The sequence below is a fragment of the Podarcis pityusensis genome (genome assembly GCF_964106645.2).
Source record: "Podarcis pityusensis genome assembly, chromosome: 1".
Taxonomy (NCBI): Eukaryota; Metazoa; Chordata; class Lepidosauria; order Squamata; family Lacertidae; genus Podarcis; species Podarcis pityusensis.
In genome coordinates, this window is record NC_138028.1 from 46,519,457 (window position 1) to 46,538,811 (window position 19,355).

Here is a 19,355-nt window from a genome sequence, read left to right on the forward strand (position 1 = left end):
TGCCCCACCCATATTTTATTCAAGCTGACACCCCTGATGTTAGAACTGGACGTCCCTTCACCTGTCAGCAGAGCAGGGTCAGTGCAAGACACTTTGCTGACAGAAGCAAAGGACAAGATGGCTTCTGTGCCCCCATTCAGTCTAACAGACTGGCAACTGAATTGTCATTTGACACTGGCAATGGGACAGCGTCCTCCACTGCCCCTAAGGGCATCAGGTCAGCTTAGGCCTGCCCACTTCCTGCCCCTCAGTACCTGTCACCCGAGGCTGCTGCCTGTCTCATGGTAGGGCCAGGCCTGACGTCCTTCAGATCAGGATTCCCTTCACAGGTTCACTAAGTATATGAGGAGGCAGTGGGATTGCTCACCACACACACCCAGCAGCTGCTAAATTGGCACTGGTGTGAAGGTGACCTACACAAATTGGGTCAGATATGTGTGGGCCTCTTTCAGAGAAACAGGGACCCTAACAGGCCAGTGAGTTCAGTTGAACTGAAGAAAACAACTGCCACAAACGCAGAAGGTTTAACTGAAAGCAGCATTCAGAGAGGTGCCCAGAGGTGCACAATGCCAGAGGATCACATACGTGCATTACGTTTTGAGGCAAGCTTGCTATTGTTAGCAGGTACGTTCCCTGAACAGGAAGCCTCCCGACAAAGAGCTAGTGCAATTGACTTCCTCCCCGCTGCTGACAACACAGAGATGCATCAGTCCTGCTCTTAGACAAGTCATATATTTTGCCGGAGAAGGCAGGATGATTAAATGTTTAGACACTCTGTCAGCAGCAGGGGACACGGGAAGGGACAAAAGCTGTGGACCAGATGAATGTATCTGGAATGAGTTTGTTTCACAAAAGCATTGTTGTCAGCATGAGGAACACAATCGCAGTTCGTCGCCATGAGACAGTGGTGATAATGAGTGGCTGGTGGGCTGATTCTTTTCCTGAGTTACGCCTGCTGAATGGGGTCAGACTCACTCCTGTCATAGAATCATAGTTCTGGAATGGACCTTGGAGGTGAGGTAGTCCGACCCACAGCACAATGAAGGATATGAAAGTAGAGCATCCTTGGCAGACACTGCCTCTGCTCAAATACCTCCAATGAAGGAGGAACTTCTACCTCCTGAGACAGGAAGAGCTCTTACATTTCTGCTAACATTTAGCAGAGATCTGATTATCTGCAATTTCCATCTATCAGTTCTTGTTTCTTATCTGGAGCAATTGTCTTCTCCATCTTCTTCATTCCAGCCCTTCTCTGCTCTTATGCTTGCAGAACCCGGCGTGGTAGAACAGTGGTAGTGCTTGGGGAATAGACCCTAACAAAGGGACACCCCTGTGCCAGTGGAGCACTGCTGGTGCAAGGAGCAAAAAATACAGAGGGAGGAAAGTGGCTTAGGCAGAACCCTGGTATGCCAGCTGATTCAGTGGCTCAATTTGTAGAGGTCAGACACATTTCTGACAGCACTGAAGCACTACAGCTCAATCCAAAACATATTTATATGCCACTTTTCTGGGCAAATCCCACCCAAAACAGCTTTTAAGTAAGGCTTCTGCCTTTAATGTACTTACTTTGATGTATATCTTCTGGAAATCATTTTTTTTACTTTCCTCTGAGTAAATATATTTAGGATTTGGGTGCAAACATGAAATATTAAAATGTTTCGGTTTGGGAAAGTGTAATGTTTGAGAAAGAGCTCTCTCTCTCAGAATCTGCTTTGCTGATCCCTGCTGTATCTTTTTCAGGTGGCTCCACTGATGAGGCAGGGAAATTACAGAGCAAGAGAGGCAAAACCAGAAGATCCGAAAGAGAGAGAACATGTTCAGAAAGAGATGGGTTTACTGTGTGTGTGAAGTAGGGAGAACTAAGATCTGAAGGACTGCAGGAGGAATACAGATAAGGAAGTTCCTTCACCTCTGTATTAAATTTCTTCCATCCACAAGATTCTGTTGCATCACAAGATTGCGGGGAGGAGTTACTCCCTTATTATTCTTTGGAGAAGCTCAGAACCATCAGATAAACTGCTTTCTTGTTTTCCTATGAAAATCTCAGTACTGTTGTAGCAGGAGCTATAGTTCAATGCGCACAGTTCCCTCTGGAAATGCCTGTCAGGTCTTCAGTGATTGGCAAACAGAGATTAAACTGCCACAGTGCCTTTGTATTTGGAGTTCTGGGGGGAATGTGCACACAGAGATAATAAAGAAACATGCTGTAGTGAGGAATACATAATACCTGTAAAATATCTGGAGGGAAAATTTGCTGCGCACAGTCCACTTAAACACTTTTAAGCGCTGTGGAGAAAGGAGAATTTACATGACTGGCTGCTCCAATAGGTCTCTGGTAGCTGCATTCTAGACCACCTGAGATTTCTGAACCGTCTTTTAAAGGTAGCCTACGTAGTCTAGTCTGGACATGACCAGATCATGAATCACTTTACCAAGGTGCCACTTTTCAGACAGAAGCACATGTTTCCTAGACTTGGCGGTGGCGGTGGGGTGTTTGTTGGGAAGCCTAGAACAGTGGTTAGAAGTGTGTGCATCTTTTGTTTCTCCGCTAATTATTTTCTGTACAATTACAATGTTAGAGCCATCATCTTTCTTTCCTCCCCTGAAAGGGCACCATCAGATCAGCTCCTCTGGGATTGCTTTTGCTTCCCGTTGGTATTCATGAGCAGTTGGTGCCCTTGTGGGTGGGCTAGTTCTTATTTATTATGGATGACACATTTATTAAGTATTAATACACCCCATTCAAATGAGTCACCTTCCTCTGTGTGCCTGCTTCAAGTTTCAGATTTTTCTGCACTATCCCAGCTGGAGGAAGGAAACAGGATGGGACTTGACTGCTGTTGCATCATTCTTTTCGGATGCAATGGGCACTATGGCAGCCTCACGCCACCTCCATCTCTTTCATTGCACCCTTGTTGCTTCAGCCTTTAGGGTCAAATTTCCTTGTTTCCTTATAGCCATGAAAGGAGGAAGCAGAAGACAGAAGGACTTGCTCTTCTCATGCCATCATGCTTGGGAATTTCTCAAAGAACGCCACCCTGGCTCTTTGTCCCCCAAACTGTTAGCAGAATGTGTTTGGAGGCCTTAGCAGGAACAACCATTCTTCTTGTCCCTGAGCCTCTGGCTCAAGTGGGAAAGAAACAGCTCTGCAGCACTTGGAGGTATCCACAAGATGATCAGGTTGTTTGGGCAAAAGCTGAGGTGAAGGCAGATGTGGTCTAGTGTGAGTCTTGAGGATGGTCAAGGAATGAGCAAGTAACCCAATGTCAATGTAACACGTGGCCTGGAAAAGCATAAATGGTGTGACCTACTAGCAAGAGTATTGCAGCAGGTCCCAGGTCAGGCTGTGAACCCTGTGTGAAACCCTACAAAGCTGCTACCGGTCAGTGTAGACAACACTAAGCTATATGGACCCACGGCCTAACTCAGCATGGGTTCCTGTATTCCTGATTCCAACAGACCTGGGTTCAAAGGCTTGAATTCCATAGATGATTTGGGGCAAGCTATGCCCTCTAAGCCTAGTTAAAATCTGCATGAATGGCAGGACTGGGTGGATCCACCATTTCAGAATGTGTTGGGAAATCCAGAATAAAATAATAACGCTGGAGTGTACTTCAGCATTCAGAATGAATTCCACCTTTGGACATCCCCAGAAACCATAGCCATCTCTGTGACCTTCTGTGACCTTTAAAATCAGCTGAGGACACTTTCTAGGCCATATGAGCCATGACCCTTTCCACAGAGATTAGTCTGAGCTGGCCAATATTCACTGGTAGCGATATTAAGATTTTGTTCATTATTATTTGTTCCTTACATTTTATAGGCCACCTTTACTCCATGGAGTTCAAGGTGAAGAACATGTTTCTCCACCTCATTTCATCCTCCCAGCTACCCTGTAAGGTAGGTTAGAGTGAGAGATAGTGATTGGCTCAAGGTCACCCAGTCAGTTCCATGGACAAGTAGGGATTTTAACCCTGATCTCCATGGTCCTAGTCTGACGCTTTAGCAGAGCTGTAGCTAGGTGATCTTGCATCCCTTGCAGAACCGTCCAGATTGCACCCCCTAGCCACAGACAAATTAGCTCTTCTTTCTGCCTCTCCTCCAACCCCCCCTCCACCCATTCATAAAACCATTTCTTAAGATGCAATAATCAAAATTTATATTTATGGACTTTTTAAAGCTGATTTTGCGCCCCCCAGTCGCCTGCACCCCTGGCGGGGGCCCACCTCACCACCCCCTAGCTACAGCCCTGCACTTTAATCACTATACACTGTTGGCTCTCTTATCTGCAACAGCAGGATTAATAATAGTAGTAATAATAATAATAATAATAATAATAATAATAATAATAATTTATTTATACCCCCCCCCATCTGGCTAGGCTTCCCCAGCCACTCTGGGTGGCTTCCAACAAAGTACATTAAAACATCAGTCATTAAAAACTTCCCTAAACAGGGCTGCCTTCAGATGTCTTCTAAATGTTAGATAGTTGTTTATTTCTTTGACATCTGATGGGAGGGCGTTCCACAGGGTGGGTGCCACTACCGAGAAGGCCCTCTGCCTGGTTCCCTGTAAATTCGCTTCTTGCAGCAAGGGAACCGCCAGAAGGCCCTCGGCGCTGGACCTCAGTGTCCGGGTAGAACGATGAGGGTGGAGACGCTCAGGATATGAATAATCTTTAATCATTAAAAGACAGATAATAAGCATCTACAACACACCCTGAGGGTGGGGGTATCATGGTTAAAGGCAAAAGTGACAAAGTAAGCTTAATTGTGAGCAAAAACTGGACTCGGCGTGCTCTTGATTCACATGTGCAGATAAGAGCATTCAGTACTCGGTGGAACGAAGCCCTGAAGATGCAGTCTTTTATTTAAAATACTGTATTTTTCCGTGTATAATATGCCCCCATGTATAAGACACCCCCTCTTTTTGGGGACTCCAAATTAAGAAAAGGGGGGGGGAGCTTGCCAAGAGTTGTTAATCTTTTTTGGGGGGGAGGATTGCCTCCAGAGCTGTTGAACTTTTTTCAGCTTTTTGGGGGGGTTGCCTAAAATCGCTCACCCGACTAACCAATGCTGACAATAGCAAGTGCCGACAAAGCCACCAATCAACTGCCCACTCGCTGCCAGCAGCCACCAATCGCCTGCCAAATTGCTGCAGCGCCAGCCTATCGACAGGAGCCATTGCCGCAGCCACCAATCACCCGCCCTATCGCCGCTGACAATCTCCTGCTTGCGGCAGCAACCAATCGCCTTTCCACCCTCTGCACTATCTGTGTATAAGACAACCCGCAATTTTTTACATAATTTTAAAATTAAAAAAAACCTCGTCATACGCGGAAAAATTCAGTGATTACAGGTTGTTTGCAAGTTCTGTGAAATTTCCCTTATTCAATGCACTTTTGTATTATTTTTCCCTTTGCAGCTTCTACCGTAGATTTTATACAACAACTTGCACAATGAGTCTTCTCTGTAGAGCAGCAATGACTAACTCATGGCTCTCCAAATGCTTGTGGGCTCCAGCCCTGTTTGCGCCCCCCCCCCAGCCTGGGCAACAGCCAGGGATGCTGTGAGCTGCATCCATCAACACCTGGAGGACCACAGGTTCCCCATCCCTTGCCCAGTATGAAGATGCTAAGGACAAATCTTTTTTAATTTGGCAACGAGCCTGATCTGACCAAGTCCCTTTCCCACCTTGCGGAAACATCTCCTTAGAGAGTTGAACCAGAGCAGATCAAAATGAACTTAAGAAACCCATCTCCAATCAGACTCGGCATCTGTCCTCTCCGATTTCATTTTGCTGTGACCACCTAGTGGCTTGCTCAGCCCAGGAGGGTAACAGACCTCCATGCGTGGAACAATTAGGTAGCTTGTGCTCTTTAAACTTGCATAATGACAAAGAGCTTCGTTTGGATAAAGAAAAAGCATTATTTAAATGTGATTATGCTGTTTTACCGAGGCTAATTGGCTTCTAAAGGTCAGTCTCATTAGGAGCTCATCAGTGAAGGATTCATTGAAAGAAATTGCATTGTGGTGTTGTTTTTTTAACACATTGATTACCTTTGTCTTTTTTTTATATATTAACAACTGAGTAGGAAGGTACAACAGTGGTGAAGTTGGGCAAAATACAGGTGTAGCCCAGACTGTTTGAAAAGCAATCCACTCTGGGCTCATTTCCCAAGGCTGTGTCTACAGCACGGACTCCCACAAGAGAACTCAGAATAAGGCCATGTGACTTTTCTACTTGCAGATACGGAAGCCTGACACCACCCACAGGCTCCGCTCCTCCTGAGAAGGGATGGGAGCAGTTCTGTGCAGTTTGCATTTAAAGGTGAATCGATTTCCCAAAACTGTACATGAACCAAAGCACAGCCCTTGGAAATTCACATCTCTACAAATTTTGCAGTGCAGTTCTCAAGCCAAGCCACGTGTACAAAAATGCATCGTTAGTGGGGGGAATTAATACAAAAGTGCACTGAATAAGGGAAATTGCTTTGGGGGGGGGAGTGTTCATTGAAAAAGGGAAATTGCTTTCGTGGGGCAAGTGTCTATTAGGATAAGTTCACTGATGACTTTTCATGGGGACATAAAACAAATGGTAAATTGATGTAGAAATGTAGAGAACTGAACTTAAGAGAAACCGAAACTGATAGTTGCACATCCCTGCTTCCATAGGAGCCAATTCCTAGGGTCTGAGGGGTCTTCCACCCCCCTAAAATATCTGAGGGGCCCAGCCGCCCCCCCTCCCCTGTTGATAGGCATAGTCATTAAAATGGTATGCATACACTGTATCATGTGATCTATTATGCGGGGGGGTCTTACATGGACTTCCCCAATTTTTTATTCAAGTTGACACCCCTGCCTGCTCCTGACATAATACACACTCAAACACCACGGTCATATCCACTGGCATAGCAGATTGTGAGAATTATTGTGCCCAGTGTGCTAGGGCATGCATGCGCAAACACACACACAGAGCTATATCTCCAAACCAGCAGGGATGTGTCAGGCAAAGTCACAAAGGCCCATTAGTTATACAGTGGTACCTCGGGTTAAGAACTTAATTTGTTTTGGAGGTCCGTTCTTAACCTGAAACTGTTCTTAACCTGAAGCACCACTTTAGCTAATGGGGCCTCCCGTTGCCACCACGCCACCACTGCACAATTTCTGTTCTCATCCTGAAGCAAAGTTCTTAACCTGAGGTAATATTTCTGGGTTAGCAGAGTCTGTAACCTGAAGCGTAAGTAACCCGAGGTACCACTGTATCATAGAGATCACACCCAACTTATTTCCCTGCTTTTATGTTTGGAGACATAGCTCCTCTAGACAGTGATATTTTTCTAGAAAAAGAGGAGCTGGAACTAACCATGGACGCCTCCTTTGTTTTCTTACAATGGCAATGACACCCACCTGAGTTCCTGCGAGTTCCAGCTGAAAGAAAGCCCTGTGCAAGTTTATCATGTTTATCAGAAGGCGAGGTGATATATCTAACTAACTGCTGAACAAATTCGCCCAATGAAAGAGCAATGTCCTTCTAGGCTACAGAGCCAGGATCCACACAGCATCACATCGCAGAAGAGGCCAACAGGTGTGCCCACTAACCCCCACTACCCATTCTTCTGCTGACACATTTGCCACAGGTGGGTTATCAGGGCACTACATGACAGTTTTGACTCCTAGTTCCTCATAATACTTTCTGTAACAAAACTCTCTCTTCTACATTATAGCAGCCAAGCTTAGACACAAAAATGAGAGGGGTGGGGGAGCTGTTGCACTATGCAATGATGCAGTAGGCTGCGCCACCCAGTGGCTGAAATGCAGCACATGCCAAGGCTGTTGCCCTTTTGAAGGAGGAAAACGGAGCAGTCCAAGGCACAGGGAGAATGCCAAGGGCTTTTCCGTGAAATACGGTGACGTCTCGAGCTATAAAATTGACACGACTACTATTAGGCTTTAATGAATTCCCAGGAGAGCTGTGCAGCCATGATCCACACCGCATTCGAAAAGAAAGAGGAAGGAGCACTGTGACTGAGCATCAGGGTCAATCCCAGCAGCATCAGGCAGGAGTGGGGAGACCCCCGCCTGAAAGAGCCACTGCCAGTCAAAGTAGACAGTACTGAGCTGGGTAGACCAACAGTCTGACTCTGTCTTGGGCTCTGCAGGCGCCATTGATTCCATGTGTGCATGTGTGTTTTCAAGTTTATGCCTCTGAAATCTTTCAAGTAGACTTTGTGGGGTGCATCTCCACTGTGTGTTGCTGCCCCTCCCCTCAGTTAGCACTTCCCAGCCCAATATAAGTTACAGAAATTTGAGGTCCATTATGGGCAATACTTTTTTTAAAAAGGTATTTTTGAAATACAGTGGTACCTCGGGTTACATACACTTCAGGTTACAGACCCCGCTAACCAAGAAATAGTAACTCGGGTTAAGAACTTTGCTTCAGGATGAGAACAGAAACCGCGCGGTGGCAGCTGGAGACCCCATTAGCTAAAGTGGTGCTTCAGGTTAAGAACAGTTTCAGGTTAAGAACGGACCTCCGGAATGAATTAAGTACGTAACCAGAGGTACCACCGTACAAGTTTTTCAGTCTACTATATTTATACAAAAGAGCAGATAAAAAAATAATAATCCCAAGACAGGAGACCTAAGTTCTGGTGTGGGCATGTGTGTGTGTGTGTGTACTCGTTTAAATTTTCTTTTTGAAATACGAGTCATTTTGATATACCAAATTTGCCACAAAAAAGCACTTTTAAAAATTGTGTTTCCACAAGGCAGGGAATAATTTACCGTTGCTCACAGGAAAGGTTTCCACTTCCTTTACTTCCTTTGTCCTCTCTTGCCTCCTGTATTTTTAGGGGTGGATGTTATTTTTATTTTTAATATATTTGTTTTGTGCAAGAGCAGTTATGTGCGAAAGAGCTGTTAAAAATAAAAATTCTGCTCACCTCCCTTCAGCAACAACCAGTGGAAAAAGGCAGGCTGCATCCCTTCCTTTAGAAACAAAATAGAAGTATGGGGTGTCGTGGTTGATGGTGCCCAGCAGTTACCATAAAACCTGCCCACACAATGCAACTCAGTGCATACACAGTCAGGTAATGTGCTTTTATATTGAGTTTTCTTCCCTTATCAGATTGTACATGTATTGCAAAAATTCAAATTTAACAGTAGGCAAGCACAGACTGCCTTTTGGATGAGGAGGATGCCATGTGAATGCTGCAAAAACAACAATACACACACAAAACAGAAGCAGCTTCAAATCCACAATAGACTCCAGTGTGGAAAAGACTGAAGGCAACTTTCCATGTTCTTTGCTTGAGCATGGCCAAGGAAAAAAGTGTGGGTGATATTCCGTTAAGTGGAACCTGAGCCACCACAACCATTAGGCAGGGTGAGGCCTCTGCTTCAGGCGGCAGAAGCCCTCCAGGGTGCCCCACCTGCGATTGGCGGAGAAGTGCTGCCACAGTTGGTGCCAATTTTCAGCAAGATTGTGTCCATTCAGAGAGAGCTCTCATCCGAAACCACGTGAGATCTTGTGGCGCGTGCATGAGTTGGGGCAAGACCTCACCCAAAACCTGTGTGATCTTGCCCAAAATCCACGCCAATGGCAGCGTTGCTTCTCTGCCAGTGGCAGATGTGGTAGGGTGTCATGAACTGACAGAATAGTGGGGAGGAGGAAGAGGATCCCAGTGAGGGCTGTCATCATGACTGGGACACTCCAGGGCAAGTTGGGGATGGAGAAGAAGTTGGTGTAGAAAATACTCATGGAAGGACAGAATGGTGAGGGGATGGGGGTCAGTGCACAGGGACCAGAGCAGCAGGACCCATCACCAGAGCCAGAGGGGCCCCTGACTCCATGATCATGGTGGGCTCTGAGGCATAGGGAGCAGTGGGAGGAACACTCTAGGAGGCTGAGGTAGGCAAGGGCTCACAGCCCAGCTCCCTAGCTGACCAGGTGGGGCTCGCTAGCTCTGGGAGGAGGTATGTGATTCCTCAGCTGGAGTAGGCTTAGAACATGTGAGGATCACATGCCTCTTCAAACTCGGGTGCTACAATCAGCAGGCAAAGTACCAAAGGCAAGCAGAGCTGAGGTGCTGTGTCTCCTCAACTGCCCATGTTGGTTAGATCACGACTGGGTGTATGGGACTGATCTCCAGGTGCCCTGATCCCTGGATCAGCTGCAGAGGTGAGAACGTGGCCTGACTGGACTCTGGACTCATTAGCCTACTAGACTACATGCTAGCATCTGCCATGTCCTTGTGTACAGCAGTGGGACTTATAATAATAAAAATAATAATTTTATTATTTATACCCCGCCCATCTGGCTGGGCTTCCCCAGCCACTCTGGGCGGCTTCCAAAAAAATATTAAAATACTGTAATACATCAAACATTAAAAGCTTCCCTAAAAAGGGCTGCCTTCAGATGTCTTCTAAAAGTCTGATAGTTGTTGTTCTCTTTGACATCTGGTGGGAGGGCGTTGCACAGGGAGGGCGCCACTACCGAGAAGGCCCTCTGCCTGGTTCCCTGTAATTTGGCTTCTCGCAGTGAGGGAACCGCCAGAAGGCCCTCGGTGCTGGACCTCAGTGTCCGGGTAGAACAATGGGGGTGGAGATGCTCCTTCAGGTATACTGGACCGAGGCCGTTTAGGGCTTTAAAGGTCAGTACCAACACTTTGAATTGTGCTCGGAAACGTACTGGGAGCCAATGTAGGTCTTTCAAGACCGGTGTTATATGGTCTCGGTGGCCGCTCCCAGTCACCAGTCTGGCTGCCGCATTCTGGATTAGTTGTAGTTCAACTACAAAGGTACCTTCAAAGGTAGCCCCACATAGAGCGCATTGCAGTAGTCCAAGCGGGAGATAACCCGCAGGCAGATAGGGTCTCAGCCTGCATACCAGATGGAGCTGGTAAACAGCTGCCCTGGACACGGATTTGACCTGTGCCTCCATGGACAGCTGTGAGTCCAAAATGATTCCCAGGCTGCGCACCTGGTCCTTCAGGGGCACAGTTACCCTATTCAGGACCAGGGAATCCTCCACACCTGCCCGCCTCCTGTCCCCCAAAAACAGTACTTCTGTCTTGTCAGGATTCAATCTCAATCTGTTAGCCACCATCCATCCTCCAACCGCCTCCAGACACTCACACAGGACCTTCACCGCCTTCACGGGTTCTGATTTGAAAGAGAGGTAGAGCTGGGTATCATCCGCATACTGATGAACACCCAGCCCAAACCCCCTGATGATCTCTCCCAGCGGCTGCATGTAGATGTTGAAAAGCATGGGGGAGAGGACAGAACCCTGAGGCACCCCACAAGTGAGAGCCCAGGGGTCTGAACACTCATCCCCCCCCCACCACTTTCTGAACACGGCCCAGGAGGAAGGAGCGGAACCACTGTATGACAGTGCCCCCAGCTCCCAGCCCCTCAAGACGGTCCAGAAGGATGTTATGGTTGATGGTATCAAACGCCGCTGAGAGATCCAGCAGAACTAGGAAACAGCTCTCACCTTTGTCCCTAGCCCGCCGGAGATCATCAACCAGTGCGACCAAGGCAGTTTCAGTCCCATGATGAGGCCTGAATCCTGACTGGAAGGGATCTAAATGGTCCGCATCTTCCAGGCGTGCCTGGAGTTGTTCAGCAACCACTCGCTCAATCACCTTGCCCAAGAATGGAAGATTTGAGACTGGGCGATAATTGGCCATCGTGGCCGCATCTAAAGATGGTTTTTTAAGAAGCGGTTTAATAACCGCCTCTTTCAGCGGGTCTGGGAATGTTCCCTCATGGAGGGAAGCATTCACCACCCCACAAAGCTCATCGCCCAGCCCTTCCCAGCTAGCTTTTATAAGCCAGGATGGGCAAGGATCAAGGAGACAGGTGGTTGGTTTCACTCATCCAAGCAGCCTGTCCACATCCTCGGAGGTAACAGATTGGAACTGATCCAGATTGGAACTGACTTGGGTGGCACTTTGGTCTAAACCACAGAGCCTAGGGCTTGCCGATCGGAAGGTCGGCGGTTCGAATCCCCGTGACGGGGTGAGCTCCCATTCCTCAGTCCCTGCTCCTGCCAACCTATCAGTCTGAAGCACATCAAAGTGCAAGTAGATAAATAGGTACTGCTCCGGCGCGAAGGTAAATGGCATTTCTGTGCGCTGCTCTGGTTTCGCCAGAAGTGGCTTAGTCATGCTGGCCACATGACCTGGAAAAACTGTCTGCGGACAAACATCAGCTCCCTCGGTTGGTAAAGTGAGATGAGTGTCGCAACCCCAGAGTCGTTCACGACTGGACTTAACTGTCAGGGGTCCTTTACCTTTACCTTTACCTTTACCTTTACCCCATGGTTCAGGACATAGGGGGTACAGCAGGAGCAGGGAGGTGAGGGTGGGAGCAGCAGCAGCAGGGCAAAGTGGGATTTTCCATTGCACAGCGAATTAGGACACATTGCCCCTGCTCAGAACAGACCCATTGAAAGGAATGAACCTAAGCGAGTCCTAAATTCAATGGACATAAAGGACTAGCATTGAATACCACCCAAAAAAATTCCAGCAACAATAAATTATGGCAAGTAATGGGGCAATGAAGTGTCCCTACAAAGCAAATCACACTGTGCGGTTTTTTGGTTTTTTGTTTTGGTATTTCTTCAGAAAAATTAAAGCTTCTGAATTAAAAGCTTGGCCTAGCAGAAGGCCAGCTAACATATGAAGTTTCTTCTTTCTCTGCATTGCGGGACTTAGTATCATAGAATTGTAGAATTATAAGGGAACTGTAAGAGTCATCTGGTCCAACCCCCTGCGATGCAGGAATCTCGTCTAAAGCATCATAAAGGAGACACCATAGCAGAAACTTCATAGCAGAGACACCCTGGAAGTGTTGCATAGAACCGCTGCAAGCTTCTGGACAGATATCCTTCCAAGTTAATGGTTAGTGAAAGAGGAATGGGTAACAGGTTTTGAACATGTTTGGCCTCTGAAGTGAGGGAACCGCCTGCAAAGCTGCAGAACAGCTTCCCCTGCTCCACATACTGGAAGTTTAATCCTTGCAGAAATGAAGAAGTGTGTGTGTCTTGATGCCTCAGTAACAATTCTGCATCTGCATATTTCATGCACAGGTACACTTCTCAGCCGAACCACAGATGTTACTTTAGTTACAGTTGAACGAGTCCTGATTCCCCACGGTGATTCTGCCTTTGCCAGCACATAGTGTTGTGCAGCCTGGGCAGTCTTCTGATGAGATCATCTCAGGTGGGGGGGGGGAGAGATTACTTTCTTGCTATCTTCTCCATATACAGTGGTACCTCGGGTTACAGATGCTTCAGGTTACAGACTCCGCTAACCCAGAAATAGTACCTCAGGTTAAGAATTTTGCTTCAGGATGAGAACAGAAATTGTGCGGCGGCAGTGTGGTGGCGGCGGGAGGCCCCATTAGCTAAAGTGGTACCTCAGATTCAGAATAGTTTCAGGTTAAGAACAGACCTCTGGAACGAATTCCGAGGTACCACTGTACAATAGATTTCCGTGCTCTCAAAGCACGCTTCTGTTGATGAATGTGCATGCGCTGCAGATTACAATGCAATGGTGCACACTTTGCAAGTGAAAGCTCCTAGGTTCAATTGTCCGCATCTCCAGGTAGGGTTGGGGAAAACCTGACAATCTGGAGACGAGCCTCACATAGGATGTGTCCTTTTCAGTCTGAAGTTGCTGTCTGTATTAATCTTGCACTGGAAAATCCTTGATGGCTGCTGATGTCCTTTAGGGTCATACTCCTGTAATATGGGGGCTAACAGCAGGACAACAAAAATGGATGCTACAAGTCCTTGTGGTTGCTAAGAGACCTATACTTTTGAGCCTGAAAGGACATTTTTCACCATCTGTTATGCAGTGCTTTGAAAACCTTAATGCCCTTGCTACCTTCTATAAACACCAAGTGCAGTTGGAGACCTTTCCAAATATTTGGAGGGCATATGTCAATCTCTATGTGTAAATAAAGATGGATGCATTGATGTTTCTTGTACTGTGAATGGGAGCAGACGATTCTGTTTTTGTTTTGTTGTTTTGTTCTCCCCTTTCCAGTCTCTTTTGTGGGTTTTTCTTCCTTCCTTTAATAAATTAGCAAAAATTAAATACATATCCAGAGAACTGCTGTCGGACAGTGCTGGCAGTGCTTAACTGTATACCTGAAGGAGCATCTCCACCCTCATTGCTCAGCCCAGACACTGAGATCCAGCTCGGAGGGCCTTCTGGCGTTTCCCTCACTGCAACAAGTGAGGCTACAGAAATCAGGCAGAGGGCCTTCTCGGTAGTGGTGCCTGCCCTGTGGAATGCCCTCCCATCAAGGAAATAAACAACCATCTGATTTTTAGAAGACATCTGAAGGCAGCCCTGTATAGGGAAGTCTTTAATGTTTTATGTCTTACTGTGTTTTAATTTGTTGGAAGCCACCTAGAGTGGCTGGGGGAAATACACACACACACACACACACACACACACACACACACACACATTTCCCCAAGTGTCTCATTTTCCCAACCTTAAGTTTGGTTATCTACATTGCTGCATCTGGTTGCAATTTTACTTTTTAAAAAATGTCGTCACGAAAATTCATTGGGGAACTTTTCCTAATACACAATAGTTTTATGCAATCTTGTTGAATGTACATGTTTTGGCAAAGCAATTTGCCCCAATAGAATACATTTTAATATGTTGTTTTCACTAATATGTGCATTTTTATGCACACCTCGCTCCATTATATGCATATTCGTACACTTTATTTGGCAGGAGAACCTCATGACAAAATTCGGTGGAGTGGAAATTTCAAAGGATGGCTGTGGTTCATGTAATGTTTTGGAATATGCAAATTAAGTGGGTTTGCTTTTAAATATCAAGTGAACAGATTTCTCTCCCATCCCTACCATAGCTGTCCACTTTTCCCTTTTCTTGCAAGGAATCCTATTCGGAATAAGGGAATTTCCCTTAAAAAACAGGAAACGTTAACAGCTATGATCCCTACAAAGAGCAGACTAATGCGTTTATACTATGACTGGCCAATGGGAGCTATAAGTGGTGGTGTCTAATGAAACTTGATGTTAGTATTCCTTTGTTTTAATTTAAAAGTATCATTTTCATTTTCTGTCCCACCATTTCAGACTGTAAAGAGGCCTCTAGGCAACTTACAGCACAGTGCCATATTCCCAAATCAGTTCAAACCCAATTTTAAAACCAAAACCTAGCACTTAGCTGCAAGACAACAACATTACTGACAACAGCAGCTAGCTATCATCACCTACCCTGGACCCTAATCTGAAGCTGCAGCATCTGGTATCTCTTCCTCCACTGAATAGGAATATCTCAGACACACAGGCACACGTTCTCCTTAGTCACATGTTTAACAGAAAATGTATTTGTTTGCTAAGTTTCCTCTTGTTCGGAAGAATAATATCTTGTGTTCAAAGTGAACACTAGGGGGTGCTAGCAACCTTTGCTCAAATTGATGAAGCCTCTGCAGCTTTTGGATTGTGTTCACTAGGGAGGGATACAGATTTCCCAGAACCCAATGTAAATAGTGTGATTAAAATTAGCATCTGTGTTGCTAATTCAGAAAACACTTTACTGAAAGTCACACTTAATGGTAAAAGCCACTCTGTGTTGATGCAGCTGAGAGTCCAAGCCAGTTAATTGGCGAGTCAATCCTGAGCTACTGTTACTCTGGCATCGATTATTCCATTAATGAGGAATTGTCTGTGGCTAATAGGCTTTTGATCATTTCTCTTAAGTGCCAATACGGCAGCAGATGCTTAACCTGTTGAAGCACCAGTCTTCTTTTCTGCTGCGAGGGCCAGCTGCCTTAAAATAATCCCATTGTCACAGTGTCCTTCACAAATATCTTCCCCCTTGCTATGAAAGGCATTTTGGGTGGTGAAATGGCAGTGCCTGTGTAGCAGCAAATGTGGTGGTGCAGAAACAAGGACTGAATCAAAGAGGTCGTGGGTTAGAGGCCAAGCTCATGGCCTGACTCTAATGGTGACAGCAGCATAACATTCTTATTGCTTCACCAGCTTGCCTGACAAGGTTGGTGCTGATTTGTTGGAAGGGGGATGACTGGTGTGTGTGTGTGTGTGTGTGTGTGTGTATAGTATCTGAAGTCAAGTACCTGGTTGTGCTAGTCCCGGGGGGAAGGTTACCGTTGTCGTAGTCAAAGTCCAGTCCTGAGTCACTAGCCTGGAAACAGTTCACAAGGAGCGAGACGAGGTCCGAAGCAGGAAGCTGGGCGGGGACAGGAACACTGGAAGGTCAGAAGCAGGAAGCCGGGCGGGGACAGGAACACTGGAAGGTCAGGTCCGGGTAGGAGCAGGTACTCAACGACGACGCTGCTCCCGCAACCTGGGACCGGGCTGTCTGGCCTTTATCTTCTCTGAGGCCAGGGGCGGTCCCGGCCCCCAGGAGACCCGCCTCTGCTGGCCTTAAGGCGAGCACTCCTCCTGGGAGAAACCAGTTCCCTTCACCTCTCTGCCCTGAGCCTCTGCAGTTCAGGAGAGGCTGAAGGGTTACTGGGCCCAGGGGGAGACTCACCTGTAGGCACTGAGTCCTCAACCACCTCTGGAGCCAGAGTGGATTCACCTGGTGCCTGCTCCTGAGGATCCGGCACAGGTGTAGGTGCCTCAGAATCAAGGCCCTGCCCCAGCTCAGCCGGCCCTGGAGGTGGGGACTCCTGTGCAGGCTGGGATTCCTCCGGTTCACCCTCTGAATCAGATTCCCAGGCCATCACACTGGTTTTCTTAAGGAGGGTGTGGTGAGGCCTAAACTAAGGATGGGGATCTAGTGACCCTCCAGATGTTGCCAAACAACAACTCCCACCGGCCTCAGCCAACATGGCTAGTGATCGGTGAAGATAGGGGTTGTGGTTCAGCAATATCTGTAGGTTCTCTACCCCTGACTTAATCTATCTGGCCTGGAGCTGCCTTTGATGATGGTAAAGAAATGTTAGCTGGGCCACAGCTGCTTGAGACCTTGTTGGGAGCAGACATAGAATCATAGAGTTGGAAGAGACCACAAGGGCCATCGAGTCCAACCCCCTGCCAAGCAGGAAACACCATCAGAGCACTCCTGACATATGGTTGTCAAGCCTCTGCTTAAAGACCTCCAAAGAACGAGACTCCACCACACCCCTTGGCAGCAAATTCCACTGTCGAACAGCTCTTACTGTCAGGAAGTTCTTCCTAATGTTTAGGTGGAATCTTCTTTCTTGTAGTTTGGATCCATTGCTCCGTGTCCGCTTCTCTGGAGCAGCAGAAAACAACCTTTCTCCCTCCTCTATGTGACATCCTTTTATATATTTGAACATGGCTATCACATCACCCCTTAACCTCCTCTTCTCCAGGCTAAACATGCCCAGCACCCTTAGCCGTTCCTCATAAGGCATCGTTTCCAGGCCTTTGACCATTTTGGTTGCCCTCCTCTGGACACGTTCCAGTTTGTCAGTGTCCTTCTTGAACTGTGGTGCCCAGAACTGGACACAGTACTCCAGGTGAGGTCTGACCAGAGCAGAATACAGTGGCACTATTACTTCCCTTGATCTAGATGCTATACTCCTATTGATGCAGCCCAGAATTGCATTGGCTTTTTTAGCTGCCGCGTCACACTGTTGGCTCATGTCAAGTTTGTGGTCAACCAAGACTCCTAGATCCTTTTCACATGTACTGCTCTCAAGCCAGGTGTCCCCCATCTTGTATTTGTGCCTCTCATTTTTTTTGCCCAAGTGCAATACTTTACATTTCTCCCTGTTAAAATTCATCTTGTTTGTTTTGGCCCAGTTCTCTAATCTGTCAAGGTCGTTTTGAAGTGTGATCCTGTCCTCTGGGGTGTTAGCCACCCCTCCCAGTTTGGTGTCATCTGCAAATTTGATCAGGATGCCCTTGAGTCCATCATCCAAGTCGTTGATAAAGATGTTGAATAAGACCGGGCCCAAGACAGAACCCTGTGGCACCCCACTAGTCACTCTTCTCCAGGATGAAGAGGAACCATTGATGAGCACCCTTTGGGTTCGGTCAGCCAGCCAGTTACAAATCCTGTGTAATTCTGTGCATGTTTGCACTGGCTGATGGTGCTTTTCTGGGTCCAATTCAAAGTCTTCTTCTTCTTTAGTGATCACTCATAGCTGAGTAAGATTGTCTTCCATAAACACGGTTTTAACAGTGAGTCCATGAGTGATTTTGGAGGCCAATTCTGGATCCACATGTCCTTCTACAGTGGGGACATAGGTTTCTGGATGGGAGTTGATCACAGCACAGTGAGGGTTTGCCAAGCATGCCTTCCTCTTAGCACGTTTCTCCCTTTGTCCTGAGTTTGAGCATCTTCAAAGCCCACGACACCTTTGGTAAAGGTTGTTCTCCAATTGGCGCTCTCGCAGGCCAATGTTTCCCAGTTGTCAGGGTTTATACTACATTTTTTTAGATTTGACTTGAGAGTCTTTAAACCTCTTTTGTTGACCACCAGCATTACACTTTCCATTTTTAAGTTCAAAGTGCTGGTTTGCTTGCAGGTTATTTGGAGAATTGCCTCATGTAACTACCTTTAAGGTCACTTAGGCTGGCAGGCATCAGTGACAGGACCTCCTTATGGTGAAAGGGTTGTTGCTGAGGCTCCCTCCTGGTGTTTATTGAATGTTATAGACGTATTTAAACTCTCTATTTTATTGTGATTTCAATTGTATGTTTTTGCCCTGTGATACTTAAAACTTGTGAACAGAAGACGTGCAATGGAGAAAGCCTTGCCCTACTGCTCTACAACTAATTCCTTGAAAAGGGCTCAGAGATTTATCAGGCACTAATGTCCGCTGCTCTGGTTTCGCCAGAAGCGGCTTAGTCATGCTGGCCACATGACCTGGAAAAACTGTCTGTGGACAAACACCATCTCCCTCGGCCTGTAAAGCGAGATGAGCACCACAACCCCAGAGTCGTTCGCAACTGGACTTAATTGTCAGGGGTCCTTTACCTTTACCTTTTTAAATGATGGGCAAGACCTTATTATACCCACAATGTCTTGGGGGAGAGCTGCAGGATTTGTCTGAGGGTCCATTCTCTTTTAATTAGAGCTTGGTCAGCGGCAATTATTTCTCTCATTCAAGAAAACTGGGGAACAGAAGTACAAGACAAGCAAATCTGCACAAACATTTGGCAGGCAATAGCAGCACCACTATTTTCTGCTCAAGCGGAGCCTGCCTTCCATTCCTGCCCTGCAATGTCAGCATTGTTACAAATAAATACATACCTGTGTATAGTGCTATATCAAATAAAAAAAAAGGAAGAAGATGCTTCGTACCAAGTCAGGCCACTTGCCACGTAGCCCAGTATTGTCTTCTTTGACCAAGAAA

At 46.7% G+C, this 19,355-nt stretch overlaps 1 long non-coding RNA gene across 1 annotated transcript; it reads left to right on the forward strand.

Annotated features, from left to right (window-relative positions):
- The first annotated feature begins 293 nt into the window (after nucleotides 1-293).
- Nucleotides 294-2,209, forward strand: LOC308474029. The gene is made up of 2 exons (XR_013984465.1): nucleotides 294-624; nucleotides 1,741-2,209. It is a non-coding gene; the product is annotated as an uncharacterized lncRNA (long non-coding RNA).
- Nucleotides 2,210-19,355: the final 17,146 nt, after the last annotated feature.